Source organism: Anarrhichthys ocellatus, unplaced genomic scaffold (genome assembly GCF_004355925.1).
Source record: "Anarrhichthys ocellatus isolate YVR2014 unplaced genomic scaffold, GSC_Weel_1.0 scaffold33, whole genome shotgun sequence".
Lineage (NCBI taxonomy): Eukaryota > Metazoa > Chordata > Actinopteri > Perciformes > Anarhichadidae > Anarrhichthys > Anarrhichthys ocellatus.
The window spans coordinates 2,869,803-2,888,884 of record NW_022280063.1 but is presented as its reverse complement, the minus strand read 5'-3'; the positions used below and the strand labels follow the sequence as shown (position 1 = coordinate 2,888,884).

Here is a 19,082-nt window from a genome sequence, read left to right as displayed (position 1 = left end):
TATATATATATATATATATATATATATATATATATATATATATATATATAAAGATTTATTAGAAAAACAGGAGAGGATAAACCAAATATATATATATAGTATTATTAACATAGAGTCAAAATGAAGGCTACATTGTTAATAATTGGTAATGAGTCAGTACAACCTGCATTCGGTGCACATTGTTCAGTCAGGGATCAAAATGGGTTCTTTTATCTCCACATACATTTTTTAAAAACCTAAATTAATTCATGAATTTGTTTAAAAAGTAAACAGGGCTTTGCCTGACAGAAAAAAGTTGAAAACTCCAATTCTAAATTTTAATGTGACCTAATAAAAGAAAAGAAAATGGAAGTTTTTCCAAAAGGGACTCATTGAAAAATACAAACTTTTATTCTGAAAAGACTCTGCATATTTTAACTAGAACATTATGATAATTTAGCTTTTCTTGCATTCTGTCTCACAGAATTTCATAATAAATTTGACCTCTTTTTATAAACTCAACTCTGGAAAGTAATATTGCAAAGTTGAATAGTGTTCTTCTTTTCAGTCAAAGCTTCATCGTGACTAAATGATATTAAAACATTCTAATTACTGCTTAAAAATTAGAATATAGCATTTGTATAAACTACTTAAGCTGTGGGCTCAGTTGGAGACACATTTTCTCTCAGTTTGTGAAATGAGAAGTCTTTTCTCTGAGATTTCACATTCTCATGAAACTCTAAATCTTTTTAGAAAGGTGCGATTCTAAAAATACATACGCGTCAAGAAAATAAGCGTTATTCTGCGTGTACTAAATAATTTGAGTTTCGGACCTTTCAGACATTTTGAATGTGTAACTAAAAGCTCATCTCGTCATTAATGTAAATTGCTTTGATCTTATACCTTTTTATTTATTATTTCACTAACTGCAGTATTTAATACATTATACATTTACATCACTCCATAATAAATAATTTTTAAAACATTTACATTACACATGCACAAGAGGGTAAATCAGCTGACTAAGACTTTAAATAAACAAAGTGGTAAAAGGCTGCAAGGTCAAAAAAAAACAAAAAGGTTCTCGAGTGTTTTGCGAACACAGTTCACACTTATCAAGAGCACTGAAGCAGCACTTTGATTTGATAGTCATTAAGCCACTCACCTCTGAAAACACAGCTTCTCCGTGTGGAGGGAAACTTTTTCGGCAGCAGAGCAAAGGTTGGAGAAGAGGAGAGACAAAATGGATGTGCACTCGCTACAGACGAAGTGTCCTCAACAGCTTTCGAAACAGTCGAACGGACAATAAATTCCAAACAAGCAGCACTTTGACAGCTTCACAAGCCTGTCCTTCTTCGCAGCTCTTTTCTCACTAAAGTAAAGGCAGTGCTTCGGGAGAGTCATCGTCCTACTTTTAGTTAACCATGAGGCTCCCCTCTCTAGGTCACTTTGCAACTGACAGGTTTATCAGTTTCCAATTTAACAGAAGACACTGCCCGTCTTAAAGGAAATTTAAAAAAAATGTAATTACAAGGATTTTTATCCAGTGAACAAATACACTCTGAACATTCGCAAAAAGGGCTTTTTTATTCTCTGGAGCATTGCAAAATAATGCTGCAATCCTTGCTACCTTGGTCTTATTCACTGTGAGGCAGAGAAGTATTCTGCAACGCTCTGAATGCAGAGTCAAGTCCTCTCAAGGGACCAACATTTCAGTCATTTTGATCGCACTGACTCTTTAGAATAACTTGTTGTTAATAATGCAAATAAACAAAGGCACATTTTAAACTGCAGACAGGTCTAAAGGATCAATTGAACATTTTTTTCCAGACGCATTTTTGATATTTATAACTTACCTTTCCTCTTTCCTCTTCCTAACCCAAACACACACACGTACACATACACCACATTTCGGGGTCCATCCCGCATTAATAAATGATTATTTCTGCCGCTATGATCAAACACGAGCTTCCATGCAGGTCTCTGGCGTTCTCAGGGAGTGCTAGCACCTCTTTAAAGGGTTCGGACCTGCTGTTGGTTCTAGTTCAATGCCACGTCACTGAGCTACTGCAGCGTGGATGGGCCCGCCTGACCTAGCTCGGCCCAGATAGGAGCCCTCCGCACCACAGCCCCCATCCGGACCGTACACCCACATTTCATATGAAGAAGGTTGTGGTGCAGGGAGGGGGGATGTGAGGCCATGTTTTATTTTAACTGCAACCTCTATGTCCTTCTTTTTATTTCCCTCTTATTTCCAAAAAAAACAGGCATTTATCTTGACTGAGTGACAGCGTGTTCGTTTCAGTTGCCCGTGTCTGACTCAGATGGCTAATGCTTCATGAAACCTCCTAATAGAGTGTTTGTTTGATTTCATATCGAGCACCAGAGTGCTGCAGGCTTTACACACATGTACGCACACGTCTGGAGTTGGGTTAAGCACGGTAACGCGATGTCGACAAGAAACCAACAGGTTCTATTTATAAGAGCAGGAAATTCACAAGTAAAGGTTCTGAATTTAGAAGATAATCTGTATCAATTGTCTTTATTGCTGGTTCACTTTGACCAGACAAAGAAAGTGTGCGTGTGACTTAATGATCCACTCAAGGACGTACACGTAGCGTGCTAAAATTGAAACAAATGAAGAGCGCTAATAGGTCGGAGCCGCTCCTGACTGCCGCAGCCGTCGAGTCTTGATGCTGGTGATTTATCTTTAATTGGATTTTACAGAGGGGACTCCCAGTGGGAGTCAGCGGTCTCATTTCTGAACTGCCCCAGCAACTTTTTGCAAAATGTAAAGCGAAATAAGCAAAGTTGGCCTCGCAGTGAACGGAAAATGCAACGAAAGCTGACATCTGACCCTGCATGGATATTGTTTCATAAATATATACAGCGGCGCAGAAAATATTCATCTGCATATTTTTACACACAATTCATGTGAAAACACTCTTGTTCTCGGGTCTTTCCCTATTCATGGCTGACCTCGATATTAACCCCAAATCATTGTTAGAAGTGAAGCCCTGATCCTCTTCCTGGAACAATGTACAGCATTCAGTTTGCCTGAACACCAACAGATTTTGAATTTAAAGACTGAGTTTATAAATATTACACTAAAACTATACTATGATATCTATATTATGCTTTTATTTTTAAATACATTTGCTGAGGAGTTTTTGCTGAACGAAACAGTCCACAGAAATCCCAAACGTTTAAATCACTCAAATCAAGTGTTGTTTTTTCCTCGAATGGTGAACTCTCGGTGGTGTCTACTGCAGGGCGTAGTTTAGTGAGGGGAGAAGAGACGCAGGCTCTCAGGGGTTAAGATGCTAGCAGTCATGTGCCTGTCGGCTGCAACAAAAGCCTGCCTATGTAGGGTGCATACAGATGGAGCGAGCTCCTTTGTGTGTAGCGTTTCACACGTCGCAGCCTCGGAGCTGCCAGGTCTGGCTCTCTGGGCCTGGCTGCAGGCCTAGCTAGCAGCTTGTAGCACCTGACGCTGGGCTCTCACTTTGCTTCTCTTTGCTCGGGGGCCCGAAATGCAGCACATTTTGAGAGATAATGGAGCGGGAGTCCAAATAGTGGGTCACACAGCTCAACACAAACAATCGCAACAGGCACAGCAGACCACGGCGCTGGAGCCAGGCGAGCTCAGATCAGCATGACAGGAGCAATTGTAAGCATGCCTCCCACTCAGGTCTGCCACAAAATATTTGATGTTTCCCTCCTCTGCTGCCTGTCAAGAAGCCCAGTGAAACGCTCCTCAAGACTACGTGTGATAAAAATACAACCAGTGCAAGTTCTGGATGCGTGTACACGTGTGTACAGTTGTACATAGTTCTGTGTCCTACTATATACACTGTGTCTGTGTGTATACTCTGCTATATTTATGCTACGTGCGCCAAGTCGCAGGCAGGTCCCTTATAGTGTACATGTTAGTGTACACAGTTGATTAAACTAGCTAATGCTTGGAATGAGATTGAAGATGGGGGTCCAGATCTTCACAAGCAAGAAACTCATGGGTAGGAAAATGCTTTTTTTCTCCGTTTTACTCAGAAATTTGCCCTCAACGCTGCAAAAAATAAATTCCTTTGTGGATACATATATTTGATGTTCGGCGCATTCAGTTTGCTCTTGCTACCTGTGTTCAGGTATAAACTACACATTGAAAACTTTACATGCTCAATTTAATATAATCAATCACAAAACAATGCAAGTTTATTCAAATGTGGAGGATTACGCTAATGTGGATTTTCACATCGCACGACTGAGATGTTGCAAAAGTCAATCCATACGGCGGCACAAAGACTTGACCTCGAATAGGGCATTGAGTTTCATTCTGCACTACACAGTGTATTGAAATAATTCTTCAGGGCAATGTCAGTGTGGCTAATACCTTTTGTGTGTCACGCTGTTTGCTGAAGATTACATTTTGATAAAGCTGCACTGTAAATAGAGAAAGGGATAAAAGAGGCCGAGGGGGATTGTGTGATATTGTCCCAATTATAAACATAGACACGTACAATATGCAGCTGTCAGCGAGCGATGTGTAAAGTGTGACACTACAGTTTCACAGTATGTTCACTCATGAGGTGGGAGCTCTTACCCAGAGAGAGTGAGCAGGTGGGGGGGGGGGGGGGGGTTTGTTTTCCTGCATGAGGACTCTTCAGCAGCACACCTGGCTGTGATGAGGATGCAGCCTTTGACATTTTATAACCCTGCTGCCCCGACTGCACTTCAAACCCACATAATGTGAATGGAAACGCTGTAGACCAGCAATAGCCCGCTGCTAACACAAAGTTAAATATATTTACGTATATGTAAGTATTTTGCTGATAAAAACAATAATTGTTCACTGTGCTGTTTGTTTTGGACTGTGAAAGCACCCACACAGCCACACAGCGACAGAGACCACACTCCATAAAAAGTCAATTCTGCTATCGTTCCAAAAATCACAATAAATCTTTAATGAGACAATATTCTCCCCAAATAGGCCCGCTGGCATAGAAAGTATAGTTTTACAATGTAAGGACCGATATTGGGTGTAGCACTTCTGCACAAATTAGCAAGAAGGTAATTAGACATGTGAGATTATTTAAACGTGACCCATTCAAAGCTCTTAAATCACTGCATTGATAAGTGCGTGTTGTAAACGATATGTGCACTGCTAGCCCAAAGCTAGTTTGACATATCGAAGCTAACAGCTTCCAAAATGTTTCAATAGGAATGCTAACAATGCCAGAACATTTTGTTTTGCTTCTAAATATGACAGGAGACTTATTCATATGTCTCCAGTTCCCAGAAGAGAGAAGTAAAATACTAAAAAGTCTTCGAGCAAAGTGTTACTTTGTTTCTGTATAAATGCCACAATGGTCACTTATCCTGCCATCACACTTTTGAGGTGCAATTAGCTCCCACATATCGTCACGCACTGTTCCACACCATTTTATTAAGAGTGTAAATACTTAGGATCAGGAAATTAAACTCTGCGCAGGTTTATATGTGTGGAAAAGAAAGTCTCTGCTTTTTCTCACTTTTACACACACACACACACGCAAAACAAACCCTCTCTGTCACTTAAACAAGCTACTGCTATACGTTGTATGTTAATTAAACCTTTGTAAGTGCAGTCTGGAGAGTATCAGCTCCTATTTTCTGGCCCTGCACCCTGCTGTGTCCTAAACATATACTGCACACATGTATATGCACCACATGCTTGAGTTACATACGACCAGGAGAAGCCGGCCGGCTGCCTGACAACCACAGCGACGGAGCGAGAAAAAAAAGGTACCCTAGCGTGTTAGTTTTCTGCCAGGGAATCCCTATTGACCTGTTAAACCTTTGTGACTGGAACAAATGCAAATGGCGCTGACTTGTTCACACAAAATAATAAAGGCCCATTCAAATGAGGCCCTGGGCCACAATGCAGCAGCGGCCGAGCGCTCTGCGGAGGCAGGGCAGCCCCCCCAGTCTGAGAGAGAGAGTGAGACAGATTCTTTTAGCCATTGCACAGTTCATTCTGGTTGTCTGGTTGAGAGCAACCATCCACTTTCATTACTTCTCCTTCATGAACACACACACACACACACACACACACACACACACACACACACACACACACACACACACACAAGATAAAGTTACCTTACACCTCTGTAATCCAGCTCTTACTAAATCACAAACACTCTTACTCTGCTCTGAACATTAACCCATAATTACCCTGTATGTAATACTTTGTAATTGGATGCCAGTGGACCTGAACTGTTCCTGTTCATGACACCAGTCGTGCTTGATTATCAGACACTGCTTAACCCACCTTGGCTTTTGCAAGGATACTTAGTGTGTCCCTTCGACTAATATCATATCCTACTCTTCTGTCCATGGGGAATAGAGGAGGAATTGAGGAGAGGGACCAGAGAAATACATAGATATGATCTCAAATAGAGAGAATAAATAGCTATATGAAAGAGCAGCAACGCTCTTGGACTAATCATTCAAATTAAGTTAATATGGGAGAAACAAATAATCCCTAAATAATCCCTGATTAGTAGTTAACTCATAACCCGCGCAGTAGTATGATTTTGTGTCACTGTCAGAAAACTAAAATTGCGTAAGATGTTTACATGCCACAGGATGGAAGAAAGCCAGTCAACCCAACTGAGGTTTTCCATAACCAGAGTGTGAGCTATTCAAACTGAGATATGAGATTTGAATGAGTCAACCCACAACGGGGTTAACCCGGATACAAAAACAAAATTCTTCTGCATATAAATGCAGTCACCAATGCTAAAAATGAAGGCAGTTAAGGCACTGTGGGAGGCTTTGGGATAAAAATATCGCCGGAAATACCAAACAAACCACCTTTAAATGAAATACGACATGTTTCTGTGGGACAGAGACTCAGTTCTGCTCACTTGACTGTAAACATGACGCAAGGATGCTGCTTCTGAAAAGACAAATCTCCATCTGATACTAAAAGAACAGTGTATGGCGCATTGGGCTCTTGGAGGTCACGGAGGGCTTTCTTGTTCCGTCTCTTCTCTCCAAATAAGAGATGAGAAAAACCCGGAGGACGGCTCTTACCAGCACATCTGGACAACACCTGATGTGAATCATGCTGCCTGCCGGACCTCCACTAAAACCGCTGGTCTACCAATAGAGGGGTTTTATTCCAAAAGAAGGGGTGTGATGAGAGGTAAACCAACCAGCCGAAGTCTCTTTATCCATCCTCTCAATCCAATACACTGTAAATGTGTAGAGACTAAGTTCATAGAATGAATTTGATGTAAATGTATTACATTTCATTTTCTGATAATGACTTGCAGCTCCCTCACATAATTAAATAAACTGTTTGAAATTCTTAATATGTCTCGGACTCATTTGACTCTAAATAGTTTCCTTTGAAATTAGTTTGTTGACTTTAAATAATAGTGGCTCTTATTTGGACTCACTTGATCAGGAAATTCAATATTTTGGAGATTAATTCAATATTGCAGATATGCAGAATGAAACTGCGTAGAGCACTAACCTGCACGTGTCACAATGTTATCCAATTCCTCGTCTCACATTTTCCTTGTCTGCTTTTTCCTCCTGCCTTGTTCAAACTCTCCTGCCATCTTGAAATCCCACTGCAGCAACTCCTGTTCGGGGCCATTCCCTATGATCTGACCTCCCCCGCCCGCCTGCCCACCTGTTCCCATTTCCCCAGCAGCACAGTAACATACTGTATTATACCAGCCCACTTATATTCATTCCCAGCCAGAACGCTTCTGAGCTTCTGCCTTAGTGTTTCAGCCATTTTCTCCGCCTACCTGGGTTTTGCCTGTTATGACCTCCTGCCTGCCTTTTGGACTCGTGCTCTCTCACCTGATCCCATATTGGATAAGTTGGCCTTGTCTTCCCTGCCTTCCTGGGTTTGACTTTTGCCTGTTTTTTAATCTTGCGTAAACTCAAACTTCTAATTTTACCGGCCTGGGGACATATTCATAAAGCTTCCTAGTATAAAGAGTTCCTCCTAATTGGTTTAATCAACCAGTCACAACTCTTTAAAAGAATGCGTCCAACCTAGCAACGGGGTCAACCATGCCTCCTCACTACGGTAAAAGGTTTCTGTTCCTTCCTTGCTAAAAATGTTTAGGCTGAGTTAGGAGCTCTCTGAGAGTATTCTCAGAGTGTTTGTGAATACGGTCGCAGATCTTTTGTCTTGTCAGACATCCGCACATCGATTGGTTGGGTTAGGCCAGCATAAACATTTCCAAACCGGTTTAATATTGAGCCAAACACCGGACCGGTGTACCGGATTTTACCACTAAGTGTCGCACTCCACCAAAACCCCTAGAAGTGGCTTGTCAAAAGAATGAGAGCATTTGATCCACCTTAAAAATCAGTCCATCTTAAGTGAGCCTGGGTTGAAATTGTCGCTAACTTCGAGCTAACACGCCCAGACTTTAATCAGCAGGCGGCAAGCAAGACGCGGGAACTTAGATTGGGTCTTGAGGAGTTTTAGCAGTTATTCACCAACAAATAAACTAAACACGCTACACTGCTACGGTCATAACTATAGCGTTACTGCTAACTTCATACTGACCGTCACACACATGCTCTCCCTTTCTCTACACCACACATTCGCTGATGTTACAGGTCGCCAGGCTTGTAATACACTAGGTGGCGGAAATCCGTTGTTAACCCCCATCAACGGTTTCTGGTCCGTCCTGTCTCCTACTCCTAGTGATTCCTCTGCATCCGAGTTTCCAGATCTCTCAAGAGCTTCTTTGTTGTGGACAAACAGGACAAATCCCTCCCTTCCCATCTGCATCACTTATTTCCTCAGCTTTCGAGCACTGTTTTTTCTCAGCTTGGCCTAAGGAATGCTTATCACTTCTAGCACACCAAGTGGCCACAAATATCTGGTGATGCCTTTTGGTCTGACCAGATCCCTTCCTAAACTTACCTCAATTTTAAAACTTCAGTCCCACCAGTTCCAGTCCGGGGACACTGCCAGTGGAGATCCTCCCTAACTCCATCATTGGAGCAGTCTCCTGGAGATTCGAACAAAAGAACATCCAGCTCACAGTGGTTGTCCTGCTATTCGCCTTTTGGTCCCCGCTCACTGTGCTCGCAGCTCCTTTAGTGGGGACACTCCTCCTGCCTGGCCCGTCATCCTGGGGTTGGATGCACACCGGCTCTCCTTGCAAGCATTTCTGCTGCCTGTTCCTAACATCTCCCTGGCCTTTGTCATCGGTCTGCCTCCTTCTGATGGTAACCCAGTCATTATTGTTGACCGTTTTTTCCAAAACTGCTCATTTCATTCCTCTGCCCAAGTTACCCACAGCCAAAGAGACAGCCGAGCTGTGCAACATGTTTTTCGCCTGCCTAGTCTCCCCAGAGACATCGTCTCTGAATGGCGACCTAAATTAATCTCGTTTCTGGGGAGAGTTTTGCAGTCTCACGTCAATTTGAGGATGTCGCCTTTTCTCTAGATTCCACCTGCCGTCCAAAGGGCCAATCGGAGCATCCCTCTGGCCCTTCGCTACATCCCTGCACAGTCCTCCCTTCACGGGCCCCTTCCGCATCTCCTAGGTCATCAAATGGGCTCTTTGATTGTCTCGCTTCATGCGGATCCATAGTCACCAACGTTTTAGCTGTGAATATCGCAGGGCCGAACATTGTTTCTGACAAAAACTCTGGTGAATCTTTTTATTTTACCGGTCTGGTCGCAGAGTCGTGCTTTTGGGTTTGAACTGTTTTTACAGAGCCTTTACACCACGTTGGCTTTAGTTATCTGCCATAAAATATCTTTAATATTACTAAGACTAAAAAAATGCATCATGTTACAGAACTTTAATAACACAACATTAACCAGTGACCATTAGAGAACTACAAACATACAGTTCATTTAAAGCTCAATTAAAGAAATGGTTAGTTAGTATCCAGCTCTGTCAGCACTAGAATGTAACTGCTCCTCTTTTCTGTTGAACTTCCCTCGATCTGTCTGTTATCACCTGTCTGTCTGTTGTCACCCGTCTGTCTGTTATCACCTGTCTGTCTGTTATCACCCGTCTGTCTGTTATCACCCATCTGTCTGTTATCACCCGTCTGTCTGTTGTCACCCGTCTGTCTGTTGTCACCTGCACCTGTCTGTCTGTTGTCACCTGTCTGTCTGTTATCACCCGTCTGTCTGTTGTCACCCGTCTGTCTGTTGTCACCCGTCTGTCTGTTGTCACCCGTCTGTCTGTTGTCACCCATCTGTCTGTCTTGAAATTGCCGGTCGACCCTCATCTACCTGCATGCATATCTTTTATTGTTGTTTAGCTGTGTCTGACTGATTTATGTATTTCACATACTCTGCATGCTTTTATGTTTTGTGCCTCTGACATGGATGTTTTTTAGTGTCTAACAATTGCATCATAATATTGTCTTTAGTGCATGTTTCTATTTTAACTTAATTATCCCTCATTTTATTTGCTTTGTGTGTTGACTTTGAGAGCCTCTGTGTTGCATGTCTTGTTAGTACTTGACAATGTATATGAGTCTCCTGAGTGAAGATACTACGTATATTAATATTCTCACTTTTTTTCATCGTTTGTGCACACATTGTAAAGCGTCAATATTGTATAACCTTTTAAATTGAATCTTACATTCTGTTTTTAGGTTTATTTTGTAACATCTGCCTCTTGGAACTACAGATGAAAAATAGCCTTTTGGCTAACTCTGGCGCATTTACAGAAATGTTTTTATTAATGTGCACTGTCCCTTATCAAATAAACCAAAAAATAAATAAACGCATTTAATGAAAATTTCCCAATTCTGCTTTTTTTTCTTGAGTGAAAGCCTTTCATCTAATATTCTGGCAACTTATTTTGACATGTACATATTAAGCTGAGAAATGTTAGTACGGCCTTTATTTATGTGGTACGCTTTTCAAGAAAAGTAGATGATCCCACATCCTGCAGTGGGTCTGTCGGCCATGATGAATGGTGAGCGACACCTAACGAGGTCACACATGAGCTAAAGCTGTGCAGGGAGAAGGGCAGAGGAAGTGGAGAGATGACAGAAGCGACTTTTGCTAAAAGCATGTACAAATAGCACTTTTATGGACTGTTGAAGCTTGTTTTGTGTTTGCTATAAAGAACAATACAATGAGTGCAGCAGATTTGAGTAGGAGTAGAATTCATCAATTCTCACTTAGATATTCAAATAACCTTTGTCATTTCTGCTGTGTTTGCTAGTAATTATTAGGTAGAGACACTAAACAACTGAAAGTACACTGTGTTCTTCTGTAATACAACTGAAGCTATTTCAATTTTTCATGACATGTTCTGTACTTTTCACTCCTTTATATGCATCTGTCTGTCAACGTTACTAGTTACTTTAACACTTAAGGGTTTACATGCAAAACATATTGCTGGATACGTTGCTAAACTTTCAACTACCCAACGCAACACATCATTAGATCTTGATGACTGTAATGTAATGTAATATTGTGCCACCAAGATCAGCCAAAATACTAAAAACAGTTTTAATCAATTATTTACATTTCCATTATTTACCTAAAGGGGACAATTACTTTGAATAAGTACTTTATTTAGAATAAATATTTTTCTGATAATTCCTTCTGCAATTCAGAAGGTCACTCAAGTCAAATCTAAACTCTGAACATCACGGGAAAATTACACGGGTCTGGGCCAGCTGAGCTACCACAGCAAAATCAAGAATGTAAAAACTCTTCTCACACACACACACACACACACACACACACACACACACACACACACACACACACACACACACACACACACACACACACACACACACAATGCACTAACCTATTGAGCCACACTACTCTTATAACACAACCAAATGCATCAGCGTTGATGAGAAGATAAATCAGGAATCAGGAATACTAAATGTCCAATGAAAACTGCACACAGCACAGACATTTTGTCCGCCCCTTTGCAGCTCGACTTTTGACTTTTCTTTGAAATTCGCAGTGAAGACGGAACTGGTAAATAAATAATGCTATACGATAAAAAAGAAGGCTTCAAATAGAGCCCGTGATTGGTGTTTAGTATCGGCCAATACTGCCTCGAGTGATTAGTGAACATCCTGAGCACCCTTTAAACATTTCATGTGATAGTGGGGCCATAAAAAGACAATCTTAAGGTTGTTGAATATTTCATCTGACACAAGCACTAAATACTCTGGCTTCAGTGAAGCCTTACATACAGAATGCCGTATGCATGTGACACTATCATATGTGTGGAAGATGTTTTCAGCAGCTTAAGTGAACTCAGAGCCTGATATTAATGTTATACTGCTGGATTTATACTGTCCGCACCAGTTAACTCCTTCCATCTGGTAGTCAATGCGAGTTACAACAAACATAATAAACTACTTCCACAAAATCTGTTCTTATTGAATAACAAGTTATTTCTCTCAAAACCACATTTTCAAAAAGCATAAATTCTTAAATAAATAATACAACATATGTAGTCTGAATTATGAAGAGTCAAAGACGCCGCATTGTTCGGATTTTATTCTATCCCAGAGTCTCCTTTCATAAAATCCACGATGGTCATAAGTTTATACATAATTATGACGCTCTAAGACTAAAGCCAGGCATCGTTCTCCTTCACTGGGAAAGAGTGCTGAAGGTGGTGTTTGACAAACTGCTGCTCATCTCTCAGATCTGATTCTGCTTATTATGGTCTGTTAAAATAGAATTGGCTATATTGAAACATTAGACAGAGAGTCTTATTTTCGGTCTTGTTATCACTCGTGATTTCACAAGAGCTGGGGAAGGATGCCCAGAGTGTGCATTCAATTATGAAACTGCAGTGATATTATTAAGAAATGCTGATTTTCTAGATCAGATTCCATTAACCAGGTTAGTCCTGATTAACAATGTATTTTTCAAAGTGCCTGGCTGAGAGAAAAGCATAAAGCTAAATGGGTCAAATCAATGCACTACACATAACATATGATTTGTACTAAAAACTAAACGAAGATAATAATAATTGCAACACTGCAATAGCTACAGTAGCTTTTGTACACATGCTGAGTGGACTTGGATTTGTGTTTGTGTTAGAAAATGTGTTCACCTGCATCGCAGTATCTGAGGTCTTGTGGCTCCACGTCTACTTGTGTCCTCACTTGCCCTGCACCGAAAAACACAAGACACAGAAAGAGACTCAAACGACGAATAAAAAACTGTGGGGAACGCCACTTTCCGTTGTTGGGACCTGCACTGTTAAAAACAGCGATGGGAATCAATGATTGATGAGGACGTGTGGTGCTTTGTCGTCCCTCAGTGTGCCAGTGTAAAGCCGAGCCAGGACATTCTTACTGGATCCTTTCTGCTGTTACATGTCGGTGCTGTCGGGCAGAGGACCAGCTGGAATTTATTCAGTCTTTTCAACCGTTTGTAGAAAAAAAGAAAAAAATCATTAATCATTAATAATATTTATGTAATGATTAATTTACAAAATATCAAAGGCACTTTTATTTTTATTAAGAGCTCTGATGAGCTGAATCAGGGTAAAAGCTGTTCAGATTCTAAGCTTTCCTTTATTAAACAAACACAATAAAGGAAATGTATGTGAAAAGAAACAGACAAGCTAGAGAACGTAGTTCTGCTCCGAGACGGAAACAGGAGCAGCCATTCCACATTAAAATGTGTCTATTCAGACTGTACAGTAATAAAACGTTTCCCTTTGGGAAGTCAAAGCACAAAGTCAGTAACAGCTTCGCCCCATGTGTACCTGGGCAAGGCCGAGTGTATTTCTATACTTCGTATTTCTGTCGTGCTGCAGCAGCATTGTGTCTGTCCTACTATCAACTAGTTAAAAGATTTTGCAAACACATGATAGAGGCCGAGTGGTTTCAGTTAGAATATCTGCTTTTATTCAATTCTGAAAAATCCCCTTCCACTGCAATATGTACAGGAAACCTTGAAAATTAGATTATCTACAATTGGGGTTCAGGTAATGCCGTTTCATTGAACATGAAATGTGTCTGAGAACAAATTCAAACTCAGTTACCTTAAAAGCTAATAATTCCATGTCGCATGTATGTCCAAAACATGATTACAGTTAGGGATATCAGCTTTCAACCATGCTTGTTCTTTGGCATTGTGGCTACGACAGGAAATCTACTTAAATATTTTTTCTTTCACCCAGAAGGGTTTATCAGTTATTTTGGGCTTTTGTTCTGTCCATATTATCACAGCTTTAAGGACTACAAAGGGCTTCAGAATCCTTCCTAGTGCCTCAAAGCTGGTCTTAATAAATCCAGTGCTACAGTATGTGTAGGTGTTTTTAGGATATTTTTTTTTTGTTGCCTCTTTTTGCTGTGGGTATGTTGAAAGTGAACCGGAAGAACCTGCACTACTCCCCACAGAGCTCTGCTTCATTTGCTTTTCGTCTCTCCTTTCCTCTCCCCCCTCCCCCCTCCCTATCCTCTCACAGCACTCATGAACTCTCCATAAACCCACCGATTCCCCCCAGAACGCTGCCGTCTATCCGACATCAGTAGAACTAGAAATAAAGGAAAGAGTGAGAAAAAAAAAACTGAAACAGACAATAGGGTATAGAGAGGGAAGAGAGGGAGGGAAGAAGAGAGAGAGAGAGAGAAGCAGTACAGATTGCAGAGGGTTGAATCAATGCAACGGCCTTTTTTTCTCCCCTCTCTTTTTCATTTTTTCTCTCTCTCTCTCTATCTCTCTCTCTCTCAAATGATTCACAGTGGAAAGAAAAGGCCTTTTCCTTGTCCTCAGTTGAACTCCACATCAGCTTCCTGTTAGAAAAGCGAGGAGGAAACACCCAGAGCAACACGCGCGTGCGCACATACGCACACACTCAGATACACACAGAGGAAGGCCTTCACTAGTGGATTCTTCGCTGCCAGAGAAATTAGGTCAAGCAGTTAAATGCCCTGCACTGAGATGTGCAGAGATTTAAAACGTGAAGTGTTTGATGGGGACAGCAAAGGCATACCGGAGCAACAGACATGCACACACACACACACACACACAAACGCTTGTTGCACTTGGAAATATGCACTAGCTACACACTATACTGTTAGCTCGTGGCTTGCCACATTATTGAAAGAATCAGTGACGGACGCCCACTGCTCCTACTGTTAATACACCATCCATCTGTGCAGCTTAGAACATGACATGGTGGTGCTGACACACGAATAAATGATGTGTGTTTCAAAAAGGGCTCAGCAAAACCACCTTTAAGTCCTTTCAGGGGCCGAAACTAAAGCGGTACGTGCTTGCGTTCTCAAAACACCAGATGACCTGATTAGGGAGTGACAGGAGTCTCTGTGCGCTTCAACACAGCTCAGGATGGGACAGCACAACACGTCACATTGCAGTATCAGCCGTGCACACCGAAAATCCCCCCACCACCTCCCACCCTCTGACCTGAAATGCCCTTAAAGAAACAACACACCACATCTCCATCACATCCAATCAACTATTCATAGAAAGGCTGGATTGCGCTCGGCCCGATCTTGCCGTTTAGGGTTTCAATCAATTGCGTGAGATATGAGAGAGCGGGAGGGAGAGCGGGAGGGAGGCTGAAGCTGTTCTGAAAGCAAATGAGAGACATTGTTTGGAGAATCCAAGCCTCATCTCTTCTCCATGTTGGCCACTGCCAGTACGGCCCACAACGGGGCTCTGAGCTACAGGGCGGCGGGGTAAATCAGACGATAATCACGGCAATGTTCACTCTGCAGCCACGTGCTTTCTCCCGTCCCACTGACTCACAGTGGAGAAATGAGCCTCGGCCCATTGTCTGAGGGCCACCTGTGTTTCTGCTCCATTTTCTTGAAGGCACAATGGCATTTTCCTGTTTATAGCGGTAATAGCGCTTTATAAACATGCCAGACCAGTGTATAAATACATGACCAAAAGGTCATTCTGACCCTGTTCATATTTCGGCTTCCGACAGTTCTGTTCCTCTTTCCAGTGAAAGAGACACGGAGGGGGAGAGAATGTGGTAGTAGCACAACACCACGTTTCTGTCAGCCAACGCAGATCTTTTTTTAGGAAACTGCATTGCAATTTCGACACTTCGGGTTTGAGCAGAATCTTACCCGGCCAGGGGCCAGCCTGCATACGGAGTTTTGAGAGCACAAACAAACACACCCAGATCAAGCAGAAATACATGGGCAGATGTGCACTATGCCAGATATGACCCGGAAGGACGAGCAATAGATAATGTAGATGATAGTGTGGTGTGTGTGCCACATTTGAACTTGTTATCTCTGGCATGAACGATATCTGGGGCATGATCTGAGACAACTGAGCTAAAAGGAGACGTCCGAAACATGCTGTAAAGGTGGACACGCACTATTTAAATCCTGCATTTTCATGCAGCATGAACAATAATGCGATTCTATTGCAAAGTAATAATGTGTCTACCTTCTAAAAAGCACTGTAGCATATTTGCTTTTGTTGCTCAGAGAAAGACGATGGCCCACACTAAGTATTTTTAGGAACATTTTCTCAGTGAATATTCTGTAGCCCCACAAAGAAAAGATTTAGACAACAAAACAAATTCTTTATGAATCCAAAAACACTACGTATTTGTTCTGTTCTCTTGCGTGAACATCTACATGACCTACAGGATGAATGTGCAGCTCCTGTTATGACTGTTCAAGCACACGCCAATTAAATATGATCACATACATCCTCGCTTTAATTCCTTTAAAGGGATGTAGATTTCTATCTTTTTCAAAACATATTTTAGTATTTTAAAGAAGCTGCACTGTACACCTGAGAAACAGTCAGGGAGCTCACACAGGCCTTTTAATCATTACAAACACATCCAGCTACTGCCGAGTTAGCTCCTCTCACATTTCAATGAATTCATTTCATCAAAAACTTCTCTGAGGGAAACCACAGTGACACAGCGGGGGAAACCGCACAGCTCTGCCATATGTTCTCATGTCTTACAAACACTTATTATCTCTGAGCGAGCAGCTCGGGAGACGCCGCTTTTCTAATTAAATGCACATTTGCTGAAATCCTGTAAATTGCTCACTTGGAGAGCGGTGATGTTTCCCCCCCCCCCCCCCCCCTGCTGGATTGACGTGATCTGCCCGGCAGTCTATCTCTGTTTGCATCGGGGACAACAAAGGGAGAGATTATGCCTCTCCGCGAAGGGAAAGTAGGGCACGAAAAGGCGACGTCTATGCTTGTACTGCGAGGGAGAATTTACGGTCTGGCGACCATTTCGTCTTCACGTGGGGACTGTTCGCAAATTTACAGACGATTATGTGAAACTGTTAAACAGTTATTCTGAGAGCGCTTGTTTTTAGCACCCTGGAAACTTCCCCTCAAGGACCGTGGGTCGGTTCAGTCACAACAGTGTCAATATCCACTGATATCGCTACATGCGTACGCTCAAAAAACAGATCATCCTTGTCATTTTTACGCACTTTACGCAAACCGCTGAAAAAAATAAATCGCCTCACAAAGACAAAAAGGGTCATTTTAAGACTACGCACCGACAGGTCTCGAGTTCAAGTTGGCTGGTCTCATCCTGCTGGGTGTCCAACTCCAAGTCCGCGGGCTTTATATCTTCTGTACGGCGGCTCGTCTTCCATTCTCTCTGGGCACAAAAAGAGCTTAAAATAAAAAATGTAAAATAGGGCACAAAGCGATATTTGTAGGCTGGGAAGTTGAAAACGCCGTCATGTTGGGAGACCGTATCCGTGAGCAGCTACCGGCCACGGAAGAGTTGTGTCCCCCCCCCCCTTCCCTCCCTCTCTCTCTCTGCGTGTCTCTCCGCAGCCCTCCAGCTCGGTTCAGTGGGGACACAGGCTGCAGACTGCGCCGCGCGTCCTTCGCCGCGGATGAACCAGATGCGTCAGGTTCAGCTGAGGTGAAGCCTCCCGTTACACAACCAGCCCGGCTGTGCAGCAGCAGCAGCCTGCACTATCGGGCTTTAGCTTATTTAATGTCTCCTATCGGAGGAGAAAATAAAAACCACATCACAACGAAGTACCTGCAAAAACTGGGTTGTATTGAGATTATTAAGGGCTGCCTCACTCCCCCCTCCACACCTCCAGCCCCCTCCGCGGATCTAAAAAGCACTATTTGCTTTAGTGAATTTACCTGATGTCAGCCTTATGAAAAAGACGTTTTCATTGTGTCATTCACGTCACTTTCTTTGCTGAAAATAGCCAAAACTACCCCCGCTAAATTATAAACTACATTTCATTATCACATGCGAATAAAACACATGTTTTATGACATTAAAATCCCAATTAAGCACGACAATGTCACTACAAAATCACACTTTCAGCGTCGTGCGCAGACTTCAACTCCATCTTGGGTCATTTATAAAACAAAATGCTTTTTTCCCCGTTTGTATCATCCCATAACTACATGTTTAACAGCAAGCTTCCCATATGCTTGAGCCACAAAGTCTTATTCATAATAAAATATACGTTTTTCAAACAAGCAACAGGTTAAAATTAGAAAATGTGTAATAACCAAGTAATACTTAATACCTTAAATATGTCTAACGGTGTTATCTCCCTCCAACAATGCTAAAAGAGCACTGACAACAGCAAAACATAAATAAAAACACATTCAAACACAGCTAAATTCATCTCTCAAGCTACCTACAGTTTAATAAACTCCACAGCTAATTATTTTTCTTTTTATGCTAGCTGACAAAACACAACCATGCGTGGTTTTAAGCTGCATTTCTCACACCTGTTTGCCGGCGTTAATTAGCGTGATTCAGTTGCGTCCCCTCTGCAAGTTAATGACGGTCTAGTTATCCAGTCAGAAGCCACAGGTGACTTGAAGACAAGCCCAGACCTGTTGACCGATTTGCCTCGCGGACATTTCATTGATTAATCAGCTGTGGACACAAGTGAAGACGGAGCTGTTAAAGGACCAGTCTGTAATTAAAGAAAGTTAACCGAAAGAAATCAAAACCCGGCAACAGCTATTTAATGTATTATGCTGAGACTTAATTTAAGTGGTTATATGAGCTTGAACCTGGCAATATTTTTATTTGTTTGTAAAGGAATGAGGTCGAAGACATATTAGAGCAGATTATTCTTAATATGTATGTTCTTTTTAT

The 19,082-nt window shown here is 41.9% G+C and overlaps 1 protein-coding gene across 4 annotated transcripts in view; it reads right to left on the bottom strand.

The window, feature by feature from the left end:
* Positions 1 to 18,984, bottom strand: part of LOC116393320 (peroxisome proliferator-activated receptor alpha-like) — a 51,638-nt gene extending 32,654 nt beyond the window's left edge. The window contains exons 1-2 of one of the 4 annotated variants that reach the window (XM_031865523.1): positions 17,491 to 18,984; positions 13,074 to 13,130 (exon numbers count right to left, since the gene is read on the bottom strand). The gene's annotated coding sequence lies outside the window, so the exon portion shown is untranslated. The other 3 variants (XM_031865526.1, XM_031865528.1, XM_031865524.1) reach the window with 3 other exon arrangements.
* Positions 18,985 to 19,082: the final 98 nt, after the last annotated feature.